Below are 25,572 nucleotides of genomic sequence, written 5' to 3' on the forward strand. Positions count from 1 at the left end.
AGGGGATGCAGAGAGGGATGAGGTCTGGTTAAGGCAGTTCGGTCGCTTATACGACGAACTAAGAGATTATAGGGGCCTGTATGGGAGAAGTGTTTATGGGGAGCGCGTGCAGGATTTTCCGCGTCTCGTCCCGCAGGAAGATAGTGTTTGTGAAATGATAGAAAGTTCTGGCCCTAACCGGCAGACTTTACTAGAAATAGTTGATGTTAATGGGGAGCACGAGCAAGATTCGTCGTGTTTCGTCCCGCAAGAGTTGGATGTTGAAGTAGTAACGGAAAGTTCTGGCCCTAACCGGCAGACCTTACCGAAAGTTTCAGTGGTAGAAGTAGCCGACCCATCCGACGCAAACCTCCAGTTTAAACATTGCGAGAGTATTAAGGAGAAAGATTGCGAAAATTTTAGTGATAGCCGGACACGATTGGTAGAAAAGCACATAGATTACAGCGTGTATGAGGTTAGAGCTGACATTATACGGTCAGACGATAGCAGTGTGGGTTGCGCAGATCTAGCGGAAGTAATTGCAGAAACTACTGGGCACATTCCTCCAGGTAGATTGGCGGATGAGATCAATCTGGCCAAAGAGGAATCAACGAAGGTGACAATTAGTGAAATGATAGCAGGGCAACACTCACTAGGTGACGAGTTACAGGAAAAGGTTTCGGTATTGGAGGCGAAGCTACAGACTAAGCCTCAGGACAAACGTGTTGAAATTAACACTGTAAGTGAACAGAGGCTGAAAAAGCCGCCAGATAAGCCGGATTTAGGATCAAAGCCGGATGGTTTTTTCTGGAATGACCTGGATATAGACGAGCATTTACTGTGGGAAAATAAAGAAACAGTCGAGGACAAGTGTAGACAGATAGTGGTGTCTGTTAATATGCACGACCTACAACTAAACGTGTTGATTGACACCGGTGCAGAATTGAGTGCTGTATCTGCGAATATATTTGAGTTACTGAAAGACAGACCCGGCATCGTAGTTATGCCAGTAACAGGAGTGAAAATTATCGGTGCTACTGGGAAGGCCAGTAAACCGGTCACAAAACAGATTGTTGTCAACTTCGAGATATGTGGGGCACGATTTGAACAAGAGTTTGTCGTCATGCCAGACTTAACCACGGAAGTAATTATCGGGTTAGATTGGCTATTAAAGTACCGTGCAGTGATTAATTGCGAAAGCAAAACTTTGACATGTACGTCACAAGATAAAACAATAGTAGTTAGTTTTGACGAGGCAGGAGACGGTGTGCATAGGCAATACCAGCCTATACACATTGTTAACTGGCCGGATGGCATTGACGTAGGAATGAATTTGAACTGCCATAAAGTGAGGAATTTCGGCATTGACAAAAGTGTAGAAACTGAATTGGAAGAGATAATCAAATTCCCTCCACGGATTGACATTAGTATTGGTGTGAAAAAAGATCGTTTGCGAGAAGTAATGAAGCTAAATGCCGATGCTCACATACGTCGTCATGACGCTAAAGCGCGTTTTGCTAAGTTTGCAATCGGAGACTTAGTACTTGTAAAAGCTCATGAGAAATCGAGCGAGATAGACAATGAAATCTCTAAATTTAAGTTTGTTTATAATGGACCATATAAAGTCATTGGTATACCTCACACAAATGCTTATTGCTTAGAGTATCCAAGCTCTGGAAAACGATTAGGTATACGGAATATTGTAGACTTGAAATTGTACCAACCTAGGATCGATTAATACCACACAATGGGTAATTTGTACAGTATGTAAATATAGAGTGTAAGATTTAAGGATGTGCCATGTTGCGATGCTTCTGCCTGACCTAGAGGTCATTAAAGAAGTTGTAATTAATAATTAATTAATGTTGATTAAATGATTTAAGAGTTACTGAATATTAATCAATTTAAAAATCCAAGCTGCTAGTTTAAGTTTTCAGCTGAGTCACAGTAGATTAAGCAATGTAAATATGATTTTGTAACTAGCTGTAAGATTTAATGAATGTGTAATTTACTAGTCATTGCCGATGTACTTAGACGTTGTTTTGAGTTTCAGGCTAGTACATGCGTGTAATGATGGACAGTGTCGAGTTATCCACTGTGATAGTGTTAATGGACTCCTTGAGATTACTCGGGAGTGAGTTTTTCCGAAAGAATTCAGTGAAACGCACGTTCTGGAAATGCCGTTAAAAGGACGAGTGAGATCAAGCGTGCCGCACAGGCGGGCGCAACAATACTGGCGGGGCGGAACCACTGTTGGCTCTTGTGCCGCTGTCGGCTCTTGTGCCGCTGTCGGCATTCTTTGTACTTGCGAGTACGGAAGGCGGAGTTGTTTTTCTTCCCGGACAGCTGATGTGAAAGAATTCTGTTGTCAATATTTATGTTTTTGTCGATCTGCTGTATATTATTTTCTTGTTTGGCGTTAAGTGCACACTCATGACGAGAATATTAATTATGAAAAGTTTATATAAAATACATATTCTATGTAATTAATTATTAATTTGCGTATTTTGATATACCTGTTTTCTATGACCATGTAATCTGATTAATTTTGTAAATAGTATTCCATTTCTTGATACTGCTAGGAATTTAGATTTTTAGAATAGCTAAACCATTTTCTATGTTTTCTATGTATTTTAATATGTTGTCAACCTGTTTTATTTTGTGCAAGATGACAGAGTGGAATAAGATTAGGAGTGTCTCCACTCAATTATTATCGTCTAAAAATTGGTTTACGGTTAATTAGACGAATGCTAAATTTTGTTGATGTTTTGAGCGTATGCATTTCCGCTGTTTCTTTTTTGGGACATTTTCTGAGTCTGTTTAGGTTACACGAACATCCTCACACAATGTGGGGCACGTGTAACGCCGGAAATGCATATCCTCCTATTTCCATCTTTTGTACTATAAATTTGTTTTCCTTGTTTTTGTTACCTGAATATATGACATTTCTGTGTCTTTGCATATTGTAAATGTTTTACCATATATATATGTATTTATGCATTTATGTCGATGTATAATTGGTTTGTTTCGTAAATATTATTTGTATTTTTACGCTGGGTCTTGCCTAGGGAAGACTGCTATCGAACGATTACATCGATAGGTCGTGTGAAGAATCAAAGTGTGTAGGATCTTTGGTAGTGTTAACTGTGCCTCGTGGAGCACGGGCAGAGAGAGTCTGGCTGGAGGAGTGCAGTGGAGCAGGTGTGTTGTGTGAAGCTCCCGCGAGTTGCCGCACTTACGGGGTTGGGCAGCATGTAATTGTGCTCGACTTGCGATGATAGTTTCTGACATGGTGACGCGGACGGGAAGCATTAGCTGGCGCACATCAAGAGCCCGTTTCGTCTGGTGACCATGTCGAGAAGAAGGCGCGCCTACATCCAGTTTCTGCAACAGCGACGACCGACAATGAGTGACTGTCGCCACCTCCTCAATCGACGGTTTCAAACCTTCAATCAACCAACAAGGAAGACTGGAAGCACGTAAAGTTTTAGAACTGTATGGCAGACCTCAGCTTTTCAAACTGTACCATTTTCGTAACTATAATTACAGCAACTTAGCGTGAACATTTGTTGCTCATTGTCCCAATTGCATTACCAAGCAGGGTCCCTTCCTTTTCGGAATGAACCCGAGTGTCATTGAAATTCAAATGCCAGCATTAAAGTGCTATAATTCGATTTCAATGCTTTAATTTCAAAGTGCAGTTAAAGTATTCATAGCTGGCCACAATATTTAGATTACACAAGCACAAATTAAGAGTGCGAGTTTTGTTACCATATTTTAGCTTACCTGTGACTGCAGCTCAGCTTGGTACGTACTAAATTTTACTATTGTTCAGAATCATTTAATTCAAGTTCAAAGTTAAATCTCTTATTTCTAAATTGCGTAGATTCAAGTAGCTTTTGAAATGATTGTTGAGGTAGTCCAAGACTAACCGTGTTTTACTGAATTTCGATGTGCTTCAGATAGAAAGCTCACTATTAACTTCAGTCACTAAATTAACTTTCGATTTTCCTGTTTTATTAATTCTTTTGCTAAATTAAGTCAGAGTGTAGCGAAATTTATTACTTCTGACAAACTTTCAGTTTTCACACTACACATGTCAACCTTCAGTTGCCACACTTCTAGTGCTAATTATATGTGTAATAACCTTTCTTTTTCAGTTACTATAGTAATTGTCCTTAGGACTGGCGACCGTGATTTCCCCCAAATCTCAAATATCTAATTAACGCTAGTTAATTGTTAACGTAACGGCCGCACATTTACTTTCTTTATTAACTTTACCCCTTTTCAAAATTAATTTCCACCTGTTTCATTAGCATTTTTCCTTTTTACCGACAGTCTAACTTCGGTGACGATTGCTTTTCCCAAATTTCCATTAGGTACACGCGGTTTAATTTTTCACTGTCATTAAGGTCGATAAGTGAGGGGGAGGTTACAAGAGCACGGCAAGAAAATGACTTTCTCGGTTTAAGGAGGATCGTTTTCACATTATTGCCTCTCCGCCATGACAGGGGAGTGTCATGGGACCGTTGCTGTTCATACATATATACATAAATGACCTGGTGGATGACATCGGAAGTTCACTGAGGCTTTTTGCAGATGATGCTGTGGTGTATCGATAGGTTGTAACAATGGAAAATTGTGCTGAAATGCAGGAGGATCTTCAGCGAATTGACGCATGGTGCAGGGAATGGCAATTGAATCTCAATGTAGACAAGTGTAATGTGCTGCGAATACATAGAAAGATAGATCCCTTATTATTTAGCTACAAAATAGCAGGTCAGCAACTGGAAGCAGTTAATTCCATAAATTATCTGGGAGTAGGAATTAGGAGTGATTTAAAATGGAATGATCATATAAAGTTGATCGTCGGTAAAGCAGATGCCAGACTGAGATTCATTGGAAGAATCCTAAGGAAATGCAATCCGAAAACAAAGGAAGTAGGTTACAGTACACTCGTTCGCCCACTGCTTGAATACTGCTCAGCGGTGTGGGATCCGTACCAGATAGGGTTGATAGAAGAGATAGAGAAGATCCAATGGAGGGCAGCGCGCTTCGTTACAGAATCATTTAGTAATCGCGAAAGCGTTACGGAGATGATAGATAAACTCCAGTGGAAAACTCTACAGGAGAGACGCTCAGTAGCTCGGTACGGGCTTTTGTTAAAGTTTCGAGAACATACCTTCACCGAAGAGTCCAGCAGTATATTGCTCCCTCCTACGTACATCTCGCGAAGAGACCATGAGTATAAAATCAGAGAGATTAGAGCCCACACAGAAGCATACAGACAATCCTTCTTTCCACGAACAATAGGAGAATGGAATAGAAGGGAGAACCGATAGAGGCACTCAGGGTACCCTCCGCCACACACCGTCAGGTGGCTTGCGAAGTATGGATGTAGATGTAGATGTAGATGTAGACTCCGGTGAAGATGGTTTGAAAGCATCAATCCACAATGATCCACGTTAGTGTTCTCGAGAAATGGCAAATGTGATGAATTGTGGTCATTCCACTATCTTGCTGCATTTGCTCGCTATGGGGAAGGTTAAAAAAACCAGGCTATGGGTGCCACGTGCTCTAAGACAAAATCACAAATATCGGCGGATGGTCATAAGTGCGTGCGTCTCTGGTTGCTCGACATTAATTGGCTCGTGAACAACACCATTCCTATCCTGTATCTTAACTGGTGACGAGTAATGGTGTCTTTGTACTAACATAAGCAGCAACTCCCAGTGCAAAGACCTGCGCACATCAGCAGAAGATAATGATACGAATCTGGTGTGACAGCGATTGTGTGGTATACTGTGAATTGCTTCCCGGAGCTTGAAGCATCACTGACATTTACTGCCAACAACTGAGACTTCTTGGAGGCGCAGTACGAGAACAAGACAGAATGAAGTGATGCTACCCCACGATAACTGGCGCCCGCGTTCTGTTATCCTGACAAGAAACACTATACGGGAGGTAGGTTTGGGAACTCATTCCACGTTTATCTAATTTATCTGAATTTTCGCCCTTAGATTTTCACCTACGCTGTTCTATATCCAATAGCCTTCAAGGAACATCCTTTCCGGATGAAAAAACGCTCAGAACATGGCTCAACGAGTTCTTCGCCTCGGAACTACGTGATCTCTACAGTCATGGAATCGATAACTCACCCCGCGTTGGCAGACTGTTGTACACTACTGGCCATTAAAATTGCTAAACCACGAAGATGACGTGCTACAGACGCGAAACTTAACCGACAGGAAGAAGATGCTGTGATATGCAAATGATTAGCTTTTCACAGCATTCACACAAGGTTGGAGCCGGTGGTGACACCTACAACGAGCAGATATGAGGAAAGTTTCCAACCAATTTCTCATACACAAACAGCAGTTGACGGACGTTGCCTGGTGAAACGTTGTTGTGATGCCTCGTTTAAGGAGGAGAAATGCGTACCATCACGTTTCCGACTTTGATAAAGGTCAGATTGTAGCCTATCGCGATTGCGGTTTATCATATCGCGACATTGCTGCTCGCGTTGGTAGTTATCCAATGACTGTAAGCAGAATATGGAATCGGTGGGTTCAGGAGGGTAATGCGGAACGCCGTGCTGGATCCCAACGGCCTCGTATCACTAGCAGCCGAGATGACTGGCATCTTATCCGCATGGCTGTAACGGATCGTGCAGCCACGTCTCGATCCCTGAGTCCACAGATGGGGACGTTCGCAAGACAACAACCATCTGCACGAAAAGTTCGACGACGTTTGCAGCAGAATGGGCTATAAGGTCGGAGACCATGGCTGCGGTTACCCTTGACGCTGCATGACAGACAGGAGCGCCTGCGATGGTGTACTCAACGACGAATCTGGGTGCACGAATGGCAAAATGTCATTTTTTCGGGTGAATCCAGGTTCTGTCTACAGCATCATGATGGTCGCATTACATCGCGGTGAACGCACATTGGACGCGTGTATTCGTCTTCGCCATACTGGTGTGATGGTATGGGGTGCCACTGGTTACACGTCTCGGCCACCTCTTGTTTACACTGACGGCACTTTGAACAGTGGACGTTACACTTCAGATGTGTTACGACCCGTGGCTGTACCCTTCATTCGATCCCTGCGAAACCCTACATTTCAGCAGGATAATGCACGATCGCATGTTGCAGGTCCTGCACCGGCCTTTCTGGATACAGGAAATGTTCGACTGCTGCCCTGGCCAGCACATCCTCCAGATCTCTCATCAATTGAAAACGTCTGGTCAATGGTGGCCGAGCAACTGGCTCGTCGCAATATGCCAGTGACTACTCTTGATGAACTGTAGTATCGTGTTGAATCTGCACGGGCAGCTGTACCTGTACACGCCATCCAAGCTCTGTTTGACTCAATGCCCACTCGTATGAAGGCCGTTATTACGACCAGAGGTGGTTGTTCTGGGTACTGATTTCTCAGGATCCATGCACCTAAACTGCGTGAAAATGTAATCACGTGTCAGTTCTAATCTAATATATTTGTCCAATGAATACACATTTATCATCTGCATTTCTTTTTGGTGTAGCAGTTTTAATGGCCAATAGTGTAAATAGTGAAGGTGAATGTATATTATTGATGAATAAAGTCTCTGATATGTGTATCTTCAAAATGGTTCAAATGACTCTGAGCAGTATGGGACTTAACATCGAATGTCATCAGTCCCCTAGACTTAGAACTACATAAAGCTAACTAACCTAAGGACATCACACACATCCACGCCCGAGGCAGGATTCGAACCTGCGACCGCAGCAGCAGAGTAGTTCCGGACTGAAGCGCCTAGAACCGCTTGGCCACAACGGCCGGCAACATGTGTATCTGCTGTGTTTATTAATCGTATGGAAAAACGCTACAAACTTATGCACCTACCTAACATATGTATTAATATGTTATACACATTAAAATATGTAGTCTACGTCCATCCAAACGTTTATTAGTGTAACGCGTAAAAATCTGAAATAAATTGGTCGAGAAGTTTCCCATATTTTTGGTGATAACGTTTCCGTTCATATATAGCCTGTATCCATCTAAATGTTCATTAGAGTATCATCTAAAGATGTTAAGTAACTTGGTCAAGAATTTTGCGAGATTTTTGGTAACAACGTTTCCACTTTCTATATTAAATGTATGTTTATAGAAGATAAGATGGCGCTGCAGTAGTATATAAAAACACGCTTACATGATAATGCAACGTTATGACAAAATTACAAAGCAATCGCTGAAGAACTTTCAGAGATTTAAGATTTTAACAAGCTAATATTTAAAGTTTTGTTTATATTGATACAGGCCTTAAACGAACGTTGATTTTACAGTAGTAGTGGAAATTTATTAATTGCAATAATTGCCGACATTCTTGGCTTTGAAATTAAATTACTTGAGTACGGTATTTTCTATTTCTTATCCTTTCTATGTAGCTTTTGGCTATCCCAAATCTCGTCTAGTGTTCGAGTTACAGTCTGGCACTCAATTTTAATTTGACGCATAGGTCGTAACACTGAGTAAGATAATAGGACCTCGATAATTTGGGTCTTTGTAGCTACTCTCAAGTTTCGTATGATTCTTCATAGGTTTACGCTATGCTCATAACGACTATGGAATGTTTACGGACATTATGAGCCAACTACGTAATTCCAAAGAAACAAATAATCTGAGGTTTACCTGCGTAGGTCTGGTCTTCGATATTTTTCTATATGGCTGGAGAATAATTTTCGACCAAGTATTCAGAATAGTAACTGCTGGCGTGAGCTATGAAGGAGCGTTACCAGTCCATCGTTAGCCAAGCGTCGTGCGTACTCGTCGTGCGAGATGAGACGTGTTCAATCAAGGACTTTGCTCTCCTCCGCACAGGCAAGCCGATTAACCCTTTGTTGCTCAGAGAGCTTTCGCCTGCTTTCATCACGCAGGGACCGTAGTCACTCAACGATGCACAGTATTCCGGCTACTCGGTGAAAGTCAAACATACCGAGCGAAACTGGCTTGTGTGTAAACTGTTCTCGTCTGTAGCAAAAGCATTACACATTTCCCTTTTATTAAACCGTATGCTACACTCTCGTCCCTCATATTTGAAAATCAATCTTCCCTCAGTGCGTTTTGGGATGTCATGGCCAACAATAGGACTGGTAAAGCTTCGGAGTCGATGTGGCTTTAAACTATAATTACCTTCCCTATCAGGGTTACGATTACGATCGAAAATTTTTTCAGAAGTGGGTGATCAATATACACAAGACATGTACTAATTTGTACTGACCTGCTTGCATTCATTAGCCGACATGAATTTTACAAATTGCCAAATTGTACTAGTGGTAGCCAGTTGCTTTATCAACATTTAATTGGATTAGATCAGGTGTTAGTAAAATTCAGTATAACTGTTGCCACGTCCAGTGTGACAGATTCAACGGTTTCGAACACGTTCCTCTAAATTCACACTTCAAAAATGTTTTGCATCCCCCCGGTTCCCCGAATTCCTGAAGACAGACATTGACTGTGGATATTTTATCCCTTTGTTCAGACATGCCACTAAACCCGCCCAAAGATGTAAACAACCATGCATGAGCAGCGCCGATCAGTTCCAGTCATTCCATCACGAAGGAGGTATGTGTTGTCTGTAGTTCAACCATGCCTAGACGGTCAATATTGCCGTTCGATCGCATCCGCTTTCTTACTTTGTGCAAGGGCTCTCAACAAGGGAAGTGTCCAGGAGTATCGGAGTGAACCAAAGCGATGTTGTTCGGACATGCGGGAGATACATAGAGACAGGAACTGTCGATGACAAGCCTCGCTCAGGCCGCTCAAGGGCTAATACTGCAGTCGATTACCGCTACCAGCGGATTATGACTCGGAGAAAACCTGAGAGCAACAGCACCATATTGAATAATGCTTTTCGTGCAGCCACAGGACGTCGTGTTACGACTTAAACTGTGTGCAATAGGTTGCATGATGCGCAACATCACTCCCGACGTCCATGGCGAGGTCCATCTTTGCAACCATCACACCATGCAGCGCGGTACAGATGGGCCCAACAACATGCCGAATGGACCGCTCATGATTGGCATCACGTTCTCTTCACCGATGAGTGTTACATATGCCTTCAACCAGACAATCGTCGGAACGCTGAACGCAGGCTAAACGCATTGGACACATCTACATCTACATCTACATCCATACTCCGCAAGCCACCTGACGGTGTGTGGCGGAGGGTACCTTCAGTACCTCTATCGGTTCTCCCTTCTATTCCAGTCTCGTATTGTTCGTGGAAAGAAGGATTGTCGGTATGCTTCTGTGTGGGCTCTAATCTCTCTGATTTTATCCTCATGGTCTCTTCGCGAGATATACGTAGGAGGGAGCAATATACTGCTTGACTCTTCGGTGAAGGTATGTTCTCGAAACTTTGACAAAAGCCCGTACCGAGCTACTGAGCGTCTCTCCTGCAGAGTCTTCCACTGGAGTTTATCAATCATCTCCGTAACGCTTTCGCGATTACTAAATGATCCTGTAACGAAGCGCGCTGCTCTCCGTTGGATCTTCTCTATCTGTTCTATCAACCCTATCTGGTACGGATCCCACACTGCTGAGCAGTATTCAAGCAGTGGGCGAACAAGCGTACTGTAACCTACTTCCTTTGTTTTCGGATTGCATTTCCTTAGGATTCTTCCAATGAATCTCAGTCTGGCATCTGCTTTACCGACAATAAACATTATATAATCATTCCATTTTAAATCACTCCTAATGCGTACTCCCAGATAATTTATGGTATTAACTGCTTCCAGTTGCTGACCTGCTATTTTGTAGCTAAATGATAAAGGATCTATCTTTCTGTGTATTCGCAGCACATTACACTTGTCTACATTGAGATTCAGTTGCCATTCCCTGCACCATGCGTCAATTCGCTGCAGATCCTCCTGCATTTCAGTACAATTTTCCATTGTTACAACCTCTCGATACACCACAGCATCATCTGCAAAAAGCCTCAGTGAACTTTCGATGTCATCCACCAGGTCATTTATGTATATTGTGAATAGCAACGGTCCTATGACACTCCCCTGCGGCACACCTGAAATTACTCTTACTTCGGAAGCCTTCTCTCCATTGAGAATAACATGCTGCGTCCTGTTATCTAGGAACTCCTCAATCCAATCACACAATTGGTCTGATAGTCCATATGCTCTTACTTTGTTCAATAAACGACTGTGGGGAACTGTATCGAACGCCTTGCGGAAGTCAAGAAACACGGCATCTACCTGTGAACCCGTGTCTATGGCCCTCTGAGTCTCGTGGACGAATAGCGCGAGCTGGGTTTCACATGACCGTCTTTTTCGAAACCCATGCTGATTCCTACAGAGTAGATTTCTAGTCTCCAGAAAAGTCATTATACTCGAACACAATACGTGTTCGCACACTTTCCAGCGAGTGCAGCAAGGTTCCCTGCTGTTTTGGGGTGGCATTATGTGGGGCCGACGTGCGCCGCTGGTGCTCATGGAAGGCGCCGTAACGGCTGTACGATACGTGAATGCCATCCTCCGACCGATAGTGCAACCATATAGGCAGATGTTGGCGAGGCATTCTTCTTCATGGATGACAATTCGCGCCCCCATCGCGCACATCTTTTAAATGACTTCCTTCAGGATAACGGCATCGCTCGACTGGAGTGGCCAGCGTGTTCTCCAGACATGAACCCTATCGAACATGCCTGGGATAGGTTGAAAAGGGCTGTTTATGGACGACGTGACTCACCAACCACTCTGAGGGACCTACGCAGAATCGCCTTTGAGCAGTGGGACAATCTGGACCAACAGTGCCTTGATGAACTTGAGGATAGTATGCGCGACGAATACTGTTTATTAGAAGTACTGGTGTGTACAGAAATCTGGACCACCAACTCTGAAGGTCTCGCTGTATGGTGGTACAACATAGAATGTGTGGTTTTCAATAGCAATAGAAAGGGCGGAAATGATGTTTATGTTGATCTGTATTCCAGTTTTCTGTACAGGTTCCGGAACTCTAGGAACCGAGGTAATGCAAAACTTGTTTCGGTGTGTGTATATGCGAACCCCCATAACCCAGTTAGGGGACTCTCCGTCTTATTGAAATGTGTAATCCGTGTAATCCTTATGAAGCTGTGGCATCAAGAACAGCTCAAGCATGTCCGATTAAAAGTTTGTTGAAACATTTAGCTCAATGAAGAAAAGTTGACCGCACAGTGTTTTGTACTGGCATCGCGCAGGCACACTAACCTTCGGTGAGTGACACTGATGTTCATTTAGGCAGGAAGGCTTTTCTGTATCGCACACTGGCATATTGTGGCGGATAACATGTTGCTGTATCGCTAAAAATGAGACATGCAGCAGACGTTACTTCCGCCTCGGCTTCCAGAAGCGCTGTAACATAATTAGTACGTTCCTGTTCCTGTTTCAGTTCTTGTAAAATTTGAATTACGTACGGTTTCATTTGAAGCTTCCTTTTCAGAGCACACCAAATCGTTGTTCGTGGAATTTATAGCTAGCTCCCTATGGCCTTCGTACGTCGATTTCCATGGGTTACATTCAAACAAAGACGAATTCTTTCAAAAGTTTTGTGCTGATACGCGTGGCTTGTTTGTATTTTTCACCTTTACACAAACATCGAGTTTCTTCAGACTGCCGACCGAGCGAGGTGGCGCAGTGTTAGCATACTGGACTCGCATTCGGGAGGACGACGGTTCAATCCCGTCTCCGGCCATCCTGATTTAGGTTTTCCGTGATTTCCCTAAATCGCTTCAGGAAAATGCCGGGATGGTTCCTTTGAAAGGGCACGGCCGATTTCCTTCGCCATCCTTCCCTCACCCGAGCTTGCGCTCCGTCTCTAATGACCTCGTTGCCGACGGGACGTTAAACACTAATCTCCTCCTCCTCCTCTTCAGACTGCCGATGTCATGTACGAATGACGCCTTCATTTGGAGATGCTTGACTGTATCGTTGACGAAAGCTTCTCTGCACTGTGATAATAAAACGACAATTATTATTAAATTATAACAAGCAGAAAGCGTTGTCTGCGAGATCCGTCGTTTTCACATGTGACACGAAACTTTTCGCGTACGCATCACCGCGCAAGAATCGAAATTTCGAATTTCCTTTTACGTTCTCTATAACTGCTATTGATGTATAATTATACATTAAATAGTTATTGTCATTTGTAATCATTACATGCTTTTCGGTTTCCTTGTGTTACGTGTTACGCATGTAGAAGTTACTAGCATCTGCAAATCGTAGAAGTATACTAGCAACCGCAAATCTACACGAATCCACTTTGCTGCGTTAAGGGGGCTGTACATGGCGTATAAGAATAGCTTCGGGACTGTGGATGCAGCTCTGTGCAGCCTTCTTGGTACAAGGAAGAGGTAAGCGTTTGTTAAGACTGTAAGGAAAAAATGTGAGTAAGAGCATAAGCGATGAGAATATGCTTATTTATAAAAGTTTTGCAATTTTTTTTTATTAAATTAATGCAAATGCTGGAAATACATCAACGTTAGTTTTAGTGCATGGATTCTTTGAGTACTGTTCGAAAACGAAGAAGCCAAATTTTAATTAGCACCACCATGAGCATTATGCGGCAGTACGATAAATAAGCGACTGCTGTTGCCTGTTACAAGTCGGTAGCCTCATTTTGTCCCGCCTGCGTGGCTTCATAAAACACCGGCCGAACACTCTTCGTGCTGGACCGAGCAAGGCTGGAGCGGGTCGTGTTCCCGTGATAGCGGTGAACGAGCATTGCTGACGGAGCCAAATTGCAGCAGCGTGGGTCGCATTGCCAAACGATGACACAGTGGCAGTCAAGCTGCCACGCGGGGACCATTAACAGCCGGTATAGGCTGCGATGCGCGATGGGGTGGGGCACACCGGACTCGGTGAGGCTGAACGACGCCTCGTTATCGCCAGCTTAGCCGCCGAACGCACTTTACGGGGCGTTCGTTGCATCTGTGGCATGCCGGCCGCAGCTGTAGCAGTTAAAAATTGGATTCTCGTATCGGCAAAGGCGCTGTCTAAATACGAGTACCGCTCTTGTCGTCTAGCAGACACTGGAGGTATTGCAACCCAGCAATACCCTTGCAGGCAAAACATTCCATTTAGATTCGGAAGGCCGAAACTGCAGCCACCAGCGCTCTAGTAAAGATCGCACAGGCTTTCCGTCATAGAAAGGGTATGCCTTTGCATTTACAAGGGGAGGCCACGACGTTTGGAACGCGGATTTACTTCAAACTTCGTACACTCGTAGTACTCCATGAGGACAACAAAATGTGTAAATCCGGGGAGTTTCGTGTCCAAGGAGTACGGGACTCTCATCCTGGTGCTCTTCGAACCACGCACGTACACTGCGAGCTGTGTGACCGTTGCATTGTCCTGCTGGTAGATGCCACCGTGCAGAGGAAAACAAACTGCATGTAGGGGTGGACGTGGTCCCCAAGGATAGATGCATACTTCTGTTGATCCATTGTGCCTTCCTGAATGACGAGATCACTCAGGGAATGCCAACAAAACATTACATAGACCATAACGCTCCCTCCCCCTGTCTGGACCCTCCCGACAACTGTTGCAGGGTGTTTGTTTACAAACGTTTCACGCTGTACACGCCAACGGCCGCCTGTCATCCGAAAAGGCCACATGTCACCACTCAGTGGACGTCCAGTGCAAATTCCAGCCTTCGTCCCTGATAAACAGCAGCCAGAATGGATGCTGTGGAGGTCCATGCGCAGCAACGTTCGCTGAATGGTCGTTGATGAGACACTGTTGGTACTCTCTTGGCTAATGTAGATGGTCCACTGCTTAACATTTGCACGTGTATTCGCACGTGCACACCTCCTCAGCCGTTTTCACCCCTACCATCCATGGCCAAAGGTGCACCACAGTTGCCTCGGCGCTGGTTTTGTAAAGCGCCATTTTGCCATGCAGAGTATACTTGAACCACAGCGGCAAGCGATCGATTTACAACCTTGGCCGTTTCGGAAACCCTTTCATCCTTGGCCCGAAAGCTAATAATCATGCCCTTTCGGCCGTCACATAAATCGCTCCGTTTCCGCATTATGACAACGACTGCACTGTTTTCGGCGTCCCCCAACACGCTTAATATACACTCTACTTCTAGTGCAGCCACCTGCCACCTGTGAGTGGTTATTTCACGTTGGCGTCGTACGTAGGCGGTAGTCATATTAATGTGACTGACTGACTGACTCCATGACACTACGGTCCTCTGAGGACCTTGGCCTCCTCAATCACAGATTTCCAATCGTCTCGGTCTTCAGCACGCCTGCGCCACCTCCTCACTCCCACTGCTCTCAGGTCGGCTTCCACATCTTCCGGCCATCTCACATGCGGTCGTCCTCTCCTTCTTCTACCACCAGGACGTCCCATCATCATCTTCTTCGGGAGCCTTTCTTCTGTCATACGCTGGACATGTCCTAACCATCTTAGCCTTCCAATTTTGACTGAGATGTTGTGGCCACATGTAGCAAGCGTTGCTTCATGCACTGGAGAATGACAGAACAGAGACACGCCAGCGACCGAGGCGTTGCAAAGTAGGCGGCACAGATAGCCTTGCTGACAGCAGCAATCTGCCAACAGACTGACGCAACGACGCACACAGACCGAGCGCCGAACGAAGCCTGGAGAGTGCTGAGTAGGGAGAAGTGAGGCCGTGCTGCAATATACTGCAGGACTAATAACAAAAAGCTGTCACCGAGGGAAAAAAAACGTCCTCCTGCCGGGTATAAATAGTGGAGCGCAGGCAGCAACAGACAGAAGCCATTAGGAAGCAGTTTGGATCTGAGGACGGACGTGGTCCATGTCAGAATGTTCAGTCTTCGTAGGTGACGATTATGGAAGTCTGTTCCAGCTCGCAGGAGTTATCCGTTCGCCGCCAGATGTCAACTTCAGCTCTGGAGGTTGGCCCGAGTTCGGTCGACACCACGGCTGACTAACTACAGCGAGAACTTCCAGCAGGACCGGCCGCAGCGTGGTCTCGGTCACAGGCGCCGCCGGGGACTGACGCCCGGACTTCACGGCAACCCGGCCCCACGGCGCGTGGTCCGTCCATGACGGGACCTCGCGGACATCGCGACTGACGGCTTCCCAGCCGCCGATTCAGCATGCGTCGGCAACTGACCTCACGGCGACGCGGCTCCACGGGCGCGCCCGTACTGGGGCGCCAGGCGGCGAGGAGTTCATCTCAACCACAGGGCATCTTGGCTTCAGCGGAGCACCGGTGGCCTGAGGTTCCCGAGTGCGACCAGCGGTTCGCGTTGCGCGCATTGTCAGAGAATCTACACAGCAGCAGCCAAGTGGAGGGATCCTCAGGGCTGGGCAGTGACGACGAGGGAGAAATTGTAAAGAAAGTTCAATAAATTATTGTAAAACTCCGCCATCTCTGTCTTTGGCGCAGCCACTGTGTCTGCTGCTAACAAGTGGCCCAGAAGTCGTAACAGAGGTTACCAAATCAGGTTCTTTGTTCAGCGCCCTTATTTCTTCATTAGTCCTAATTCACCTTATCTCACCTTCTTTTACAGGACCAAAAATATTCCTCAGCACTTTCCTTTCCTATATATTTAGTTTCTTCTCCAAAACCTCGGTCAGTACCCATACTTCGCTGCCGTACATAAGAACTGGTGTGATCACTGTTTTGTACAGTGTCAGCTTTAGTTTCCTACTAAAATGTCGTGTGACTAGGGTCCGCCGTCGGGTAGATCGTTCGCCAGGTGCAGCTCTTTCGATTTAACGCCATTTCGGCGACTTGCGTGTTGATGGGGATGAAATGATGATGATTAGGACAACACAACACCCACTCCCTGAGTGGAGAAAATCTCCGACCCAGCCGGGAGTCGAACCCGGGCCCTTAGGATTGACAGTCTGTCGTGTTGACCACTCAGTTACCGGTGGCCGACTAGGTTCTTACTTTTGAGCATGATATATGGTGCTCCATATTATCTGTCGGCAGTCTTAATTCGATTTGTTATATCTGCCTCCACTTTGTTTTCTGATGTTATTACTGAGCCAAGACAAATAAAGCTACCTACTCTTTGAAAGTTATACCCTTCTAACTGTAGATCATATACTTAGATTTTGTCTCGCTAATTTCTAAACCAAGGTTCTTGGCACCGGCTTGAAACTCTTTGAAAGCCGATGTGAGCGCCTCCGTACTTCTTGGAACTTATTACTACATCATCTGCATAGGCTAAAATTTGCAGAAGTCTTTTGTAAATATTGTCTCCTGGGTTTGTCTTTATTGATCTTACAGCATTCTCCAATACCAGGTTGAATAGTACTGGGGATAGTGGGTCTCACTGTCTTAGTCCTTCTTCCGTTGCGAACCATCTCGACAGACATCCCTGAACTTTAACCTGGCATTTGCTGTTTTCCAGGGTCATCTTAGTTAATTTTATTAGCGTCTTAGGAAATTTGAATGTCTGCATTGTTTCGCACAGTGCTGATCTTCTAACTCTGTCATAGGCCTGTTTAAAGTCTATAAAGAGATTTTCTAATCTTACACTATATTCGTAAGTCTTCTCCAGCATCATACGTACTGTAAAGACATGGTCAGCTGTAGACCACCAAGCTCTAAAACCTGCTTGGTACTCGCCTAGCGCCGGCCGGAGTGGCCGTGCGGTTCTAGGCGCTACAGTCTGGAGCCGAGCGACCGCTACGGTCGCAGGTTCGAATCCTGCTTCGGGCATGGATGTGTGTGATGTCCTTAGGTTAGTTAGGTTTAATTAGTTCTAAGTTCTAGGCAACTGATGACCTCAGAAGTTGTCGCATAGTGCTCAGAGCCATTTGACCCATTTTACTCGCCTAGAATCTTTAATGCTCTTCTGCTTATTCCCTCTTGTTATAGCCGTAGAAAGGATTTTGTGGATGATACTAATGTGACTGGACTGTGTAGTTCCCTCGGCAGTTGATGCGCCGCGGCCCGGAGCGCCTCCCCTGAGATGAGCACACATTGAGACGCAATATGACTGAATTAAGCTTGTTTTTGTTTACAGTCCCTCCCCGCAAGGGCAACCCGAAACCTTTTAAACACACCGTCAATTCTCGGTAGCCGAAATTTTTGAAATATCGTATTATAACTCTTCAAGGAATTGGGAAGTGTTTGAGTAAATCTTGTGTTTTAAGTCCTCTAAGCAGGCCAATCAACTATCCTTTCAAAGCAGCTTGAAATACTGTTAAAGACACATTGGCAGCGTGTGCTCTTGCACTGGGCTGCGTGAAACAACCATAGGTTTTTTCGTTAGTTGTTGACCATTTTCATATATAGTTCAACACAAGAAACTGTCGTTGATTCTTCATGTATACCGTAGTGAATGGAAACCACACACGAACACACACACACACACACACACACACACACACACACTCTCACAGTATACCGACATGCCATTTCACTCTGTCCGAGCCACGAGTCCTGCTTACGAGGGTATTGGTTTCCGCACAACGCCGGAGACAGCGCTTAGCTCGTATCTGAAACACCCTGGACATCGAGTGGAGTTCTTGTGTTAGTCCATTACGGACAACAAGCTGTCGCTTTACGGTTACAGAACAAAGTAGCTGTGTCCTATACATAACGCTGCTGCTACGGTAGCGGGTTCGAATCCTGCTTCGGGCGTGGGTGTGTGTGATGTCCTAAGGTTAGTTAGGTTTAAGTAGTTCTAAGTTCTAGGGGACTGATGACCACAGCAGTTGAGTCCCATAGTGCTCAGAGCCATTTGAACCTATACATACTCCGATCCTGGAAACTGCAGTCAACCATTTACGAAGGAAGAAGGGAAGAAGATTAGGTTTACCGTTCCGTCGACGTCTAGGTCATTAAAGACGGAGCACAAGCTCGGATTGTGTCAAGGATGGGGAAGGAAATCGGCCGTGCCCTTTCAAAGGAACCGTATCGGCATTTGCCAGGAGCGATTTAGGGAAATCACGAAAAACGTATATATGGGTGGCCGGACGCAAGTTTGAGCCGTCACCTCCCGAATGCAATGCGCCACCTCGCTCGGTCCAACCACGTGCAATAAAGCAGTGCGGTGTGCACATTGCGTGTGTAGGGTGATGTACGAGAATACTTGTTCGCTTATCGGCTCACCTCAGAAAACATTTTCTGCATGTTATACTTGGAGCAACACTACTGCATATTAAAATTGCTACACCAAGAAGAAATGCAGATGATAAACGGGTATTCAATGGACAAATATATTATACTAGAACTGGCTTGTGATTACATTTTCACGCAATTTGGGTGCATAGATCCTGAGAAATCAGTACCCAGAACAACCACCTCTGGCCGTAATAACGTCCTTCATACGCCTGGGCATTGAGTCAAACAGACCTTGGATGACGTGTACAGCTACAGCTGCCCATGCAGGGTCACCACGATACCACAGTTCATCAAGAGTAGTGACTGGCCTATTGTGACGAGTCAGTTGCTCGGTCACCATTGACCAGTCGTTTTCAATTGGTGAGAGATCTGGAGAATGCGCTGGCCAGGGCAGCAGTCAAACATTTTCTATATCCAGAAAGGCCCGTACAGGACCTGTAACATGCGGTCGTGCAGTGAATTATCCTGCTGAAATGTAGCATTTTGCAGGGATCGAATGAAGGGTAGAGCCAGGGGTCGTAACACATCTGAAATGTAACGTCCACTGCTCAAAGTGCCGTCAATGCGAACGAGAGGTGACCGAGACGTGTAACCAATTGCACCCTATACCATCACACCAGGTCATACGTCAGTATGGCGATAACGAATACACGCTTCCAATGTGCGTTCACCGCGATGTCGCCAAACACGGATGCGACCATCATGATGCTGTAGACAGAACCTGGATTCATCCGAGAAAATGACGTTTTGCCATTCGTGCTCCCAGGTTCGTCGTTGAGTACACCATCGCAGGCGCTCCTGACTGTGATGCAGCGTCAAGGGTAACCGCAGCGATGGTCTCCGAGCTGATAGTCCATGCTGCTGCAAACGTCGTCGAACTGTTCGTGCAGATGGTTGTTGTCTTACAAACGTCACCATCTGTTGACTCAGGGATCGATCCGTTACAGCCATGCGGATAAGATGCCTGTCATCTCGACTGCTAGTGATACGAGGCCGTTGGGCTCCAGCACGGCGTTCCGTATTACCCTCCTGAACCCACCGATTCCATATTCTGCTCACAGTAATTGGATCTCGACCAACGCGAGCAGCAATGTCGCGATAAGATGAACCGCAATCGCGATAGGCTACAATCCGACCTTTATCAAAGTCGGAAACGTGATGGTACGCATTTCTCCTCCTTACACGAGGCATCACAACTTTTCACCAGCCAACGCCGGTCAACTGCTGTTTGTGTATGAGAAATCGAGTGGAAACTTTCCTGATGTCAGCACGTTGTATGTGTCGCGACCGGCGCCAACCCTGTGTGAATGCTCTGAAAAGCTAATCATTTGCATATCACAGCATCTTCTTCCTGTCGGTAAAATTTCGCGTCTGTAGCACGTCATCGTCGTGGTGTAGCAATTTTAATGGCCAGTAGTGTGTTGCGGTATCCTTTCTGTGGTGTCACCGCCAGACACCACACTTGCTAGGTGGTAGCCTTTAAATCGGCCGCGGTCCGCTAGTATACGACGGACCCGCGTGTCGCCACTGTCAGTGATTGCAGACCGAGCGCCGCCATACGGCAGGTCTAGGGACACTTCCTAGCACTCGCCCCAGTTGTACAGCCGACTTTGCGAGAGATGGTTCACTGAAAAATTACGCTCTCATTTGCCGAGACGATAGTTAGCATAGCCTTCAGCTACGTCATTTGCTACGACCTAGCACGGCGCCTTTATCAGTTGCTATTTATCTTGTGATGCATGTACCGTCAAGAGAGATGTTCACCAATTATGGATTAAAGTTAAGTATTCCAGAAGCTCCGTTCTTTTTTTACTAGACTCAACTCCTTTAACCGTTCCAGACTTCACGCCAGCCTGCGTGAGCTAAACGCGTGCCTTTCGGCTACTGGTCATAGTGGCTTGGCTGTCTTGCCAAGCCACAACACTTTACACAGTAATGATTTGCACCAACTCCAACTCTTTTGCAACTGAATAAACTGCAATCCAACTCATATTTTGATAGTTACAGAAAAACTACGTACGGCTGTCGTTCCCTGCTTATAATTTGTGTCGTAATAACGTCCGCTATGCACAGATGCGCCATCGAATACTGTCGCTAGTTTTAGTAAAGCTTCTACCGACGGCAAAATCCTAGATAAAGTCAGCTCGGCGTACGCATGACGTGGCGGAATACGGCTGAGAGAGACCAGAGGGTGAGAGCAGCTGCGGCACTGGATGGAACAATCTGCTTAAAAAAGCAGAATACGCGCGGCTTGGAAACCTCGCTCCATCTGCTGAGTCCAGCGACGGAGGCTTCCTCCGCAGTTTTACAGCAATTTAATGTCGAGTGGAAGTCAGATGTGAGGAGAGCGTGTTCTATTAAGCAAAAATTTTTCCAGGTAATGTCTCTAATTGCGTACAGGTGCACACTGCTGAGATACAGCTAGGATCCCGTTGGCACAATCCCTTGTGTTACGAGTCCAAACTCTAAAAAGCGAGTTAATTAACAGTATATTCACCTATAACATTTGCGTTCCTGTGCCTCGCAACCTTTGCATAAGCTGCCCCATACTGATGAGAGATGTTAATGCAATTTTTGTGGTCGTATACGAAGCCATGGTAAAGTTAATATTAAACTAGAAGATGATGTCCTAGAGCAGGTTGAGAACTTCAGTTATTCGAGGAGCACAATCACTGACGACAATAAATGTATCACAGATATAAAAAGAAGAATAGCCTTCGCAAAGCAAGCTTTCCAAAATAAAAGGAATTTACTAACAGACAATTATATAAGCCTAGAAAGCAGGAAAAAGTTGGCCAAAACTTTTGTCTGCAGTGTCTCAACATACGGATGTGAAGCGTAGACTCTGGGAAAGACAGAGAAAAAGAGACTGGAAGCAATGGAAATGTGGATATGGAGAAGAATGATGAAAACAAGCAGGGTAGATAGAAAAAGTAATGAACTGGTCTTAAGAGAAGTGGATGAGAAAAGAACGCTGCTAATTTATATAGGAAGAAGAAAATCAAAAATGATAGGGCACATAATGAGACACAACCAGTTCCTAAAGAATGTATTTGAAGGAAAAGTTCTATGGGAAAAAACCAAGAGGCAGTCCAAGACCAACTTATTTTAATAACATCAAACAACTTAGAACTACTTAAACCTAACTAACCTAAGGACATCACACACATTTATGCCCGAGGCAGGATTCGAACCTGCGACCGTAGCGGTCGCTCGGTTCCAGACTGTAGCGCCTAGAACCGTGCGGACACTCCGGCCGGCATCAAAGAAGATATGGGGATAAAATCGTATGAAGAATTGAAGAGGATGACAATGGAGAGAGGTACGTGGCTAAATCGACAAGGCATAGCCTTTGGTTTATTGTGATGATGATACGAAGCCATGGCAAAATAAAGGTCCATCTTTTACCGTATCGTTTGGAGGAAAATTTAGGTCCCATCTATTCCAAAACGAATCCAATGTCTTACCGTGTGCCCCCATAGCTAAGTTGTGACGTGAAGAATGTAAATTATACCGCGAAAGACCGAAGTTGGGAATGCAGACTTTTTTTTGGTGAATCTCAAAACATACCAAAAACGTCGGTGAATGACCGAGTATTTGGTTACATCCTTATACATTTAGACCATCACCGGTGTATATCGACAAGCGCAGATAGACTTTGGTGGAGGACGAAACGAAGAGTCGATGTCAAGACAGAGGCGAAACTCTGTCACCAAATCCTTTGTTCTGCCGAGATTGAGATCATGTGGCATCTACACTGACGGAAAACAAAAGATAATGTTAATGTAGAGTAAAGAAATTTCGTGAAAACATATGTGTAGTTACCATATGTAAGTGATTAACATTTCAAGATCACGGGTTAATGTAACCGAGAGTAAAGCCACTGTAAATGTGAAATGCTGGTTCGTTAATAACTGGTATATCCGCCGGAATGTTGCATGCAAACACGCAAACGTGCATGCATTATCTTTTACGGGTGCTGGATATCACTTTGTGCAATGGAGTTCCAAGCCTGTTGCACCTGGTCGGTCAATACAGGGACGGTTAATGCTGTTTGTGGATGACACTGGAAGCGTCGTCCGATGATGTCCCTTGTTGTGCTCGCTTGGAGGCAGATCCGGTGTTCGAGCATGCCAAGGCAGCATGAGACAGCCTGTAGAGCATGTTGGGTTACAACAATGGTATATGGGCGAGCGTTATCCTGAAACTTCCTGGCAGATTAAAACTATGTTCGGACCGAGACTCGAACTCGGGACCTCTGCCTTTCGCGGGCAAGCACTCTACCAACTGAGCTACCCAAGCACGACTCACGCCCCGTCCTCACAGCTTTACTTCCGCCATTATCTCGTCTCCTGCCTTCCAAACTCTCGGTCCGGCACACAGTTTTAACCTGCCAGGAAGTTTCATATCAGCGCACACTCCGCTGCAGAGTGAAAATCTCATCCTGGAAACATCCGCTAGGCTGTGGCTAAGCCATGTCTCCGCAGTATCCTTTCTTTCAGCAGTGCTAGTCCTGCATGGTTCGCAGGAGAGCTTCTGTAAAGTTTGGAAGGTAGGAGGCGAGGTACTGGCGGAAGTAAAGCTGTGAGGACGGGGCGTGAGTCGTGCTTGGGTAGCTCAGTTGGTAGAGCGCTTGCCAGAGAAAGGGAAAGGTCCCGAGTTCGAGTCTCAGTCCGGCACACAGTTTTAATCTGCCAGGAAGTTTCATATCAGCGCACACTCAGCTGCAGAGTGAAAATCTAATTCTGAGCGTTATCCTGTTGGAAAACACCCTATATAATGGTGTTCATGACTGGCAGCACGACAGGGCGAATCACCAGACTGACGTACAGATTTGCACTCAGAGTGCGTGGGATAAACAATAGAGTGCTCCTGCTGTCATACGAAATTGCAACCCAGACCATAACTACAGATGTAGGTCCAGTGTGTCTAGCACGCAAACAGACTGGTTGCAGGCCCTCAATTAGCCTCCTCTTAAATCTCACATGACCATCACTGGCACCGAGGCAGAAGCAGCTTTCATCGCAAAACACAGCAGACCTCCAATAAGCTCTCGCTGGACACCACTGAAGTCGAAAATGACGCAGGTTTGGGGTCAGTGGAATGTACGCTACAGAGCGTCTGGCTCGGAGCTGTCCTCGAAGTAACCACTTTGTTCGATGTGTCACTGTGGTTCCAACTGCTGCTCAGACTGCTGCTGCAGATGCAGTTCGATGCGCCAGAGCCATACGCCGAACATGGTGGCCTTCCCTCTCTGTAATGTCACGTGGCCGTGTGGAGCCTGGTCTTCTTGACCACCGCTGCCAGCAATCACGTACAGTGGCTACTGCCAAGTCTTTCCGCAGTGTCGTAGAAGGAACATCCAGCTTCTCGTAGCCTTATTAAACGACCTTTTTCATACTCAGTGAGAGGTTGATAATGCCGTCTTCGTCGCTTTGAAGGCATTCTTGACTAACACCAACTAACCACGTCCAATCTCAAAGGTAACTAACGCTCACAACCTTGACGGTGTGTATTTAAGGTAGACCTAATTTGCATCCTCCAAGTGGCGCTAATTGCGCTGCTCTTAGGCGGTTGGCGTGAAATTTAAACGGACATCATCTTTGAGATGGTTCAAATGGTTCAAATGGCTCTGAGCACTATGGGACTTAACATCTATGGTCATCAGTCCCCTAGAACTTAGAACTACTTAAACCTAACTAACCTAAGGACAGCACACAACACCCAGCCATCACGAGGCAGAGAAAATCCCTGACCCCGCCGGGAATCGAACCCGGGAACCCGGGCGTGGGAAGCGAGAACGCTACCGCACGACCACGAGATGCGGGCATCTTTGAGATGTTGAAACATGCTTGTCAACTTTCGTTTACGTCGCAAAAACTATTGATGTTTCGATTTTTTCCAGTCAGTGTATTTGCCATCTTCGGGAACACGTTGTTTGTCATTCTTATGCAAGGTTGCTGGTGTGTGCAACGTTTTGCGAACAAACGAAAGGACAATTGTTGTTAATTTTCTCAGGAACAGTACTTTAAAATACTTTCAGATGTCATACTATATCTGTAAAAACCAAGTATAGTACACCTTGGATTACAGATCAGTGGAACATGTAACTAACTAATAGACGATTAAAACGTTCTGGCGTTTTAAAAACTAATAATTAAGAGAAATTAATATTACCATTAAAACAAAGAGAAAAGAAATGCAATATTACTAAATGGTTCAAATGGCTCTACGCACTGTGGGACTTAACATCTGAGGTCATCAGTCCCCTAGACTTAGAACTACTTAAACCTAACTAACCAAAGGACATCACACATATCCATGCCTGATGATGGCTCTCGATCTACGACCATTCTCGCGTCCAACATGAGGTGGCAAATATGAGGTAGGCAAGGAGGTGGAAATGTGGGTTCTACTATGGCAAGACTGCTTGGTAGCTACAACAGGAAAACACAATTAATTAGCAGGAGTACA

At 45.4% G+C, this 25,572-nt stretch overlaps 1 non-coding gene across 1 annotated transcript; it reads right to left on the bottom strand.

Annotated features, from left to right (window-relative positions):
* Positions 1 to 23,326: 23,326 nt before the first annotated feature.
* Trnas-cga (transfer RNA serine (anticodon CGA)) lies at positions 23,327 to 23,400 on the bottom strand. Its single transcript has one exon. It is a non-coding gene; the product is annotated as a tRNA-Ser (tRNA).
* Between the last annotated feature and the right edge of the window lie 2,172 nt (positions 23,401 to 25,572).

Source organism: Schistocerca cancellata, chromosome 6 (assembly GCF_023864275.1).
Source record: "Schistocerca cancellata isolate TAMUIC-IGC-003103 chromosome 6, iqSchCanc2.1, whole genome shotgun sequence".
Classification (NCBI taxonomy): Eukaryota; Metazoa; Arthropoda; class Insecta; order Orthoptera; family Acrididae; genus Schistocerca; species Schistocerca cancellata.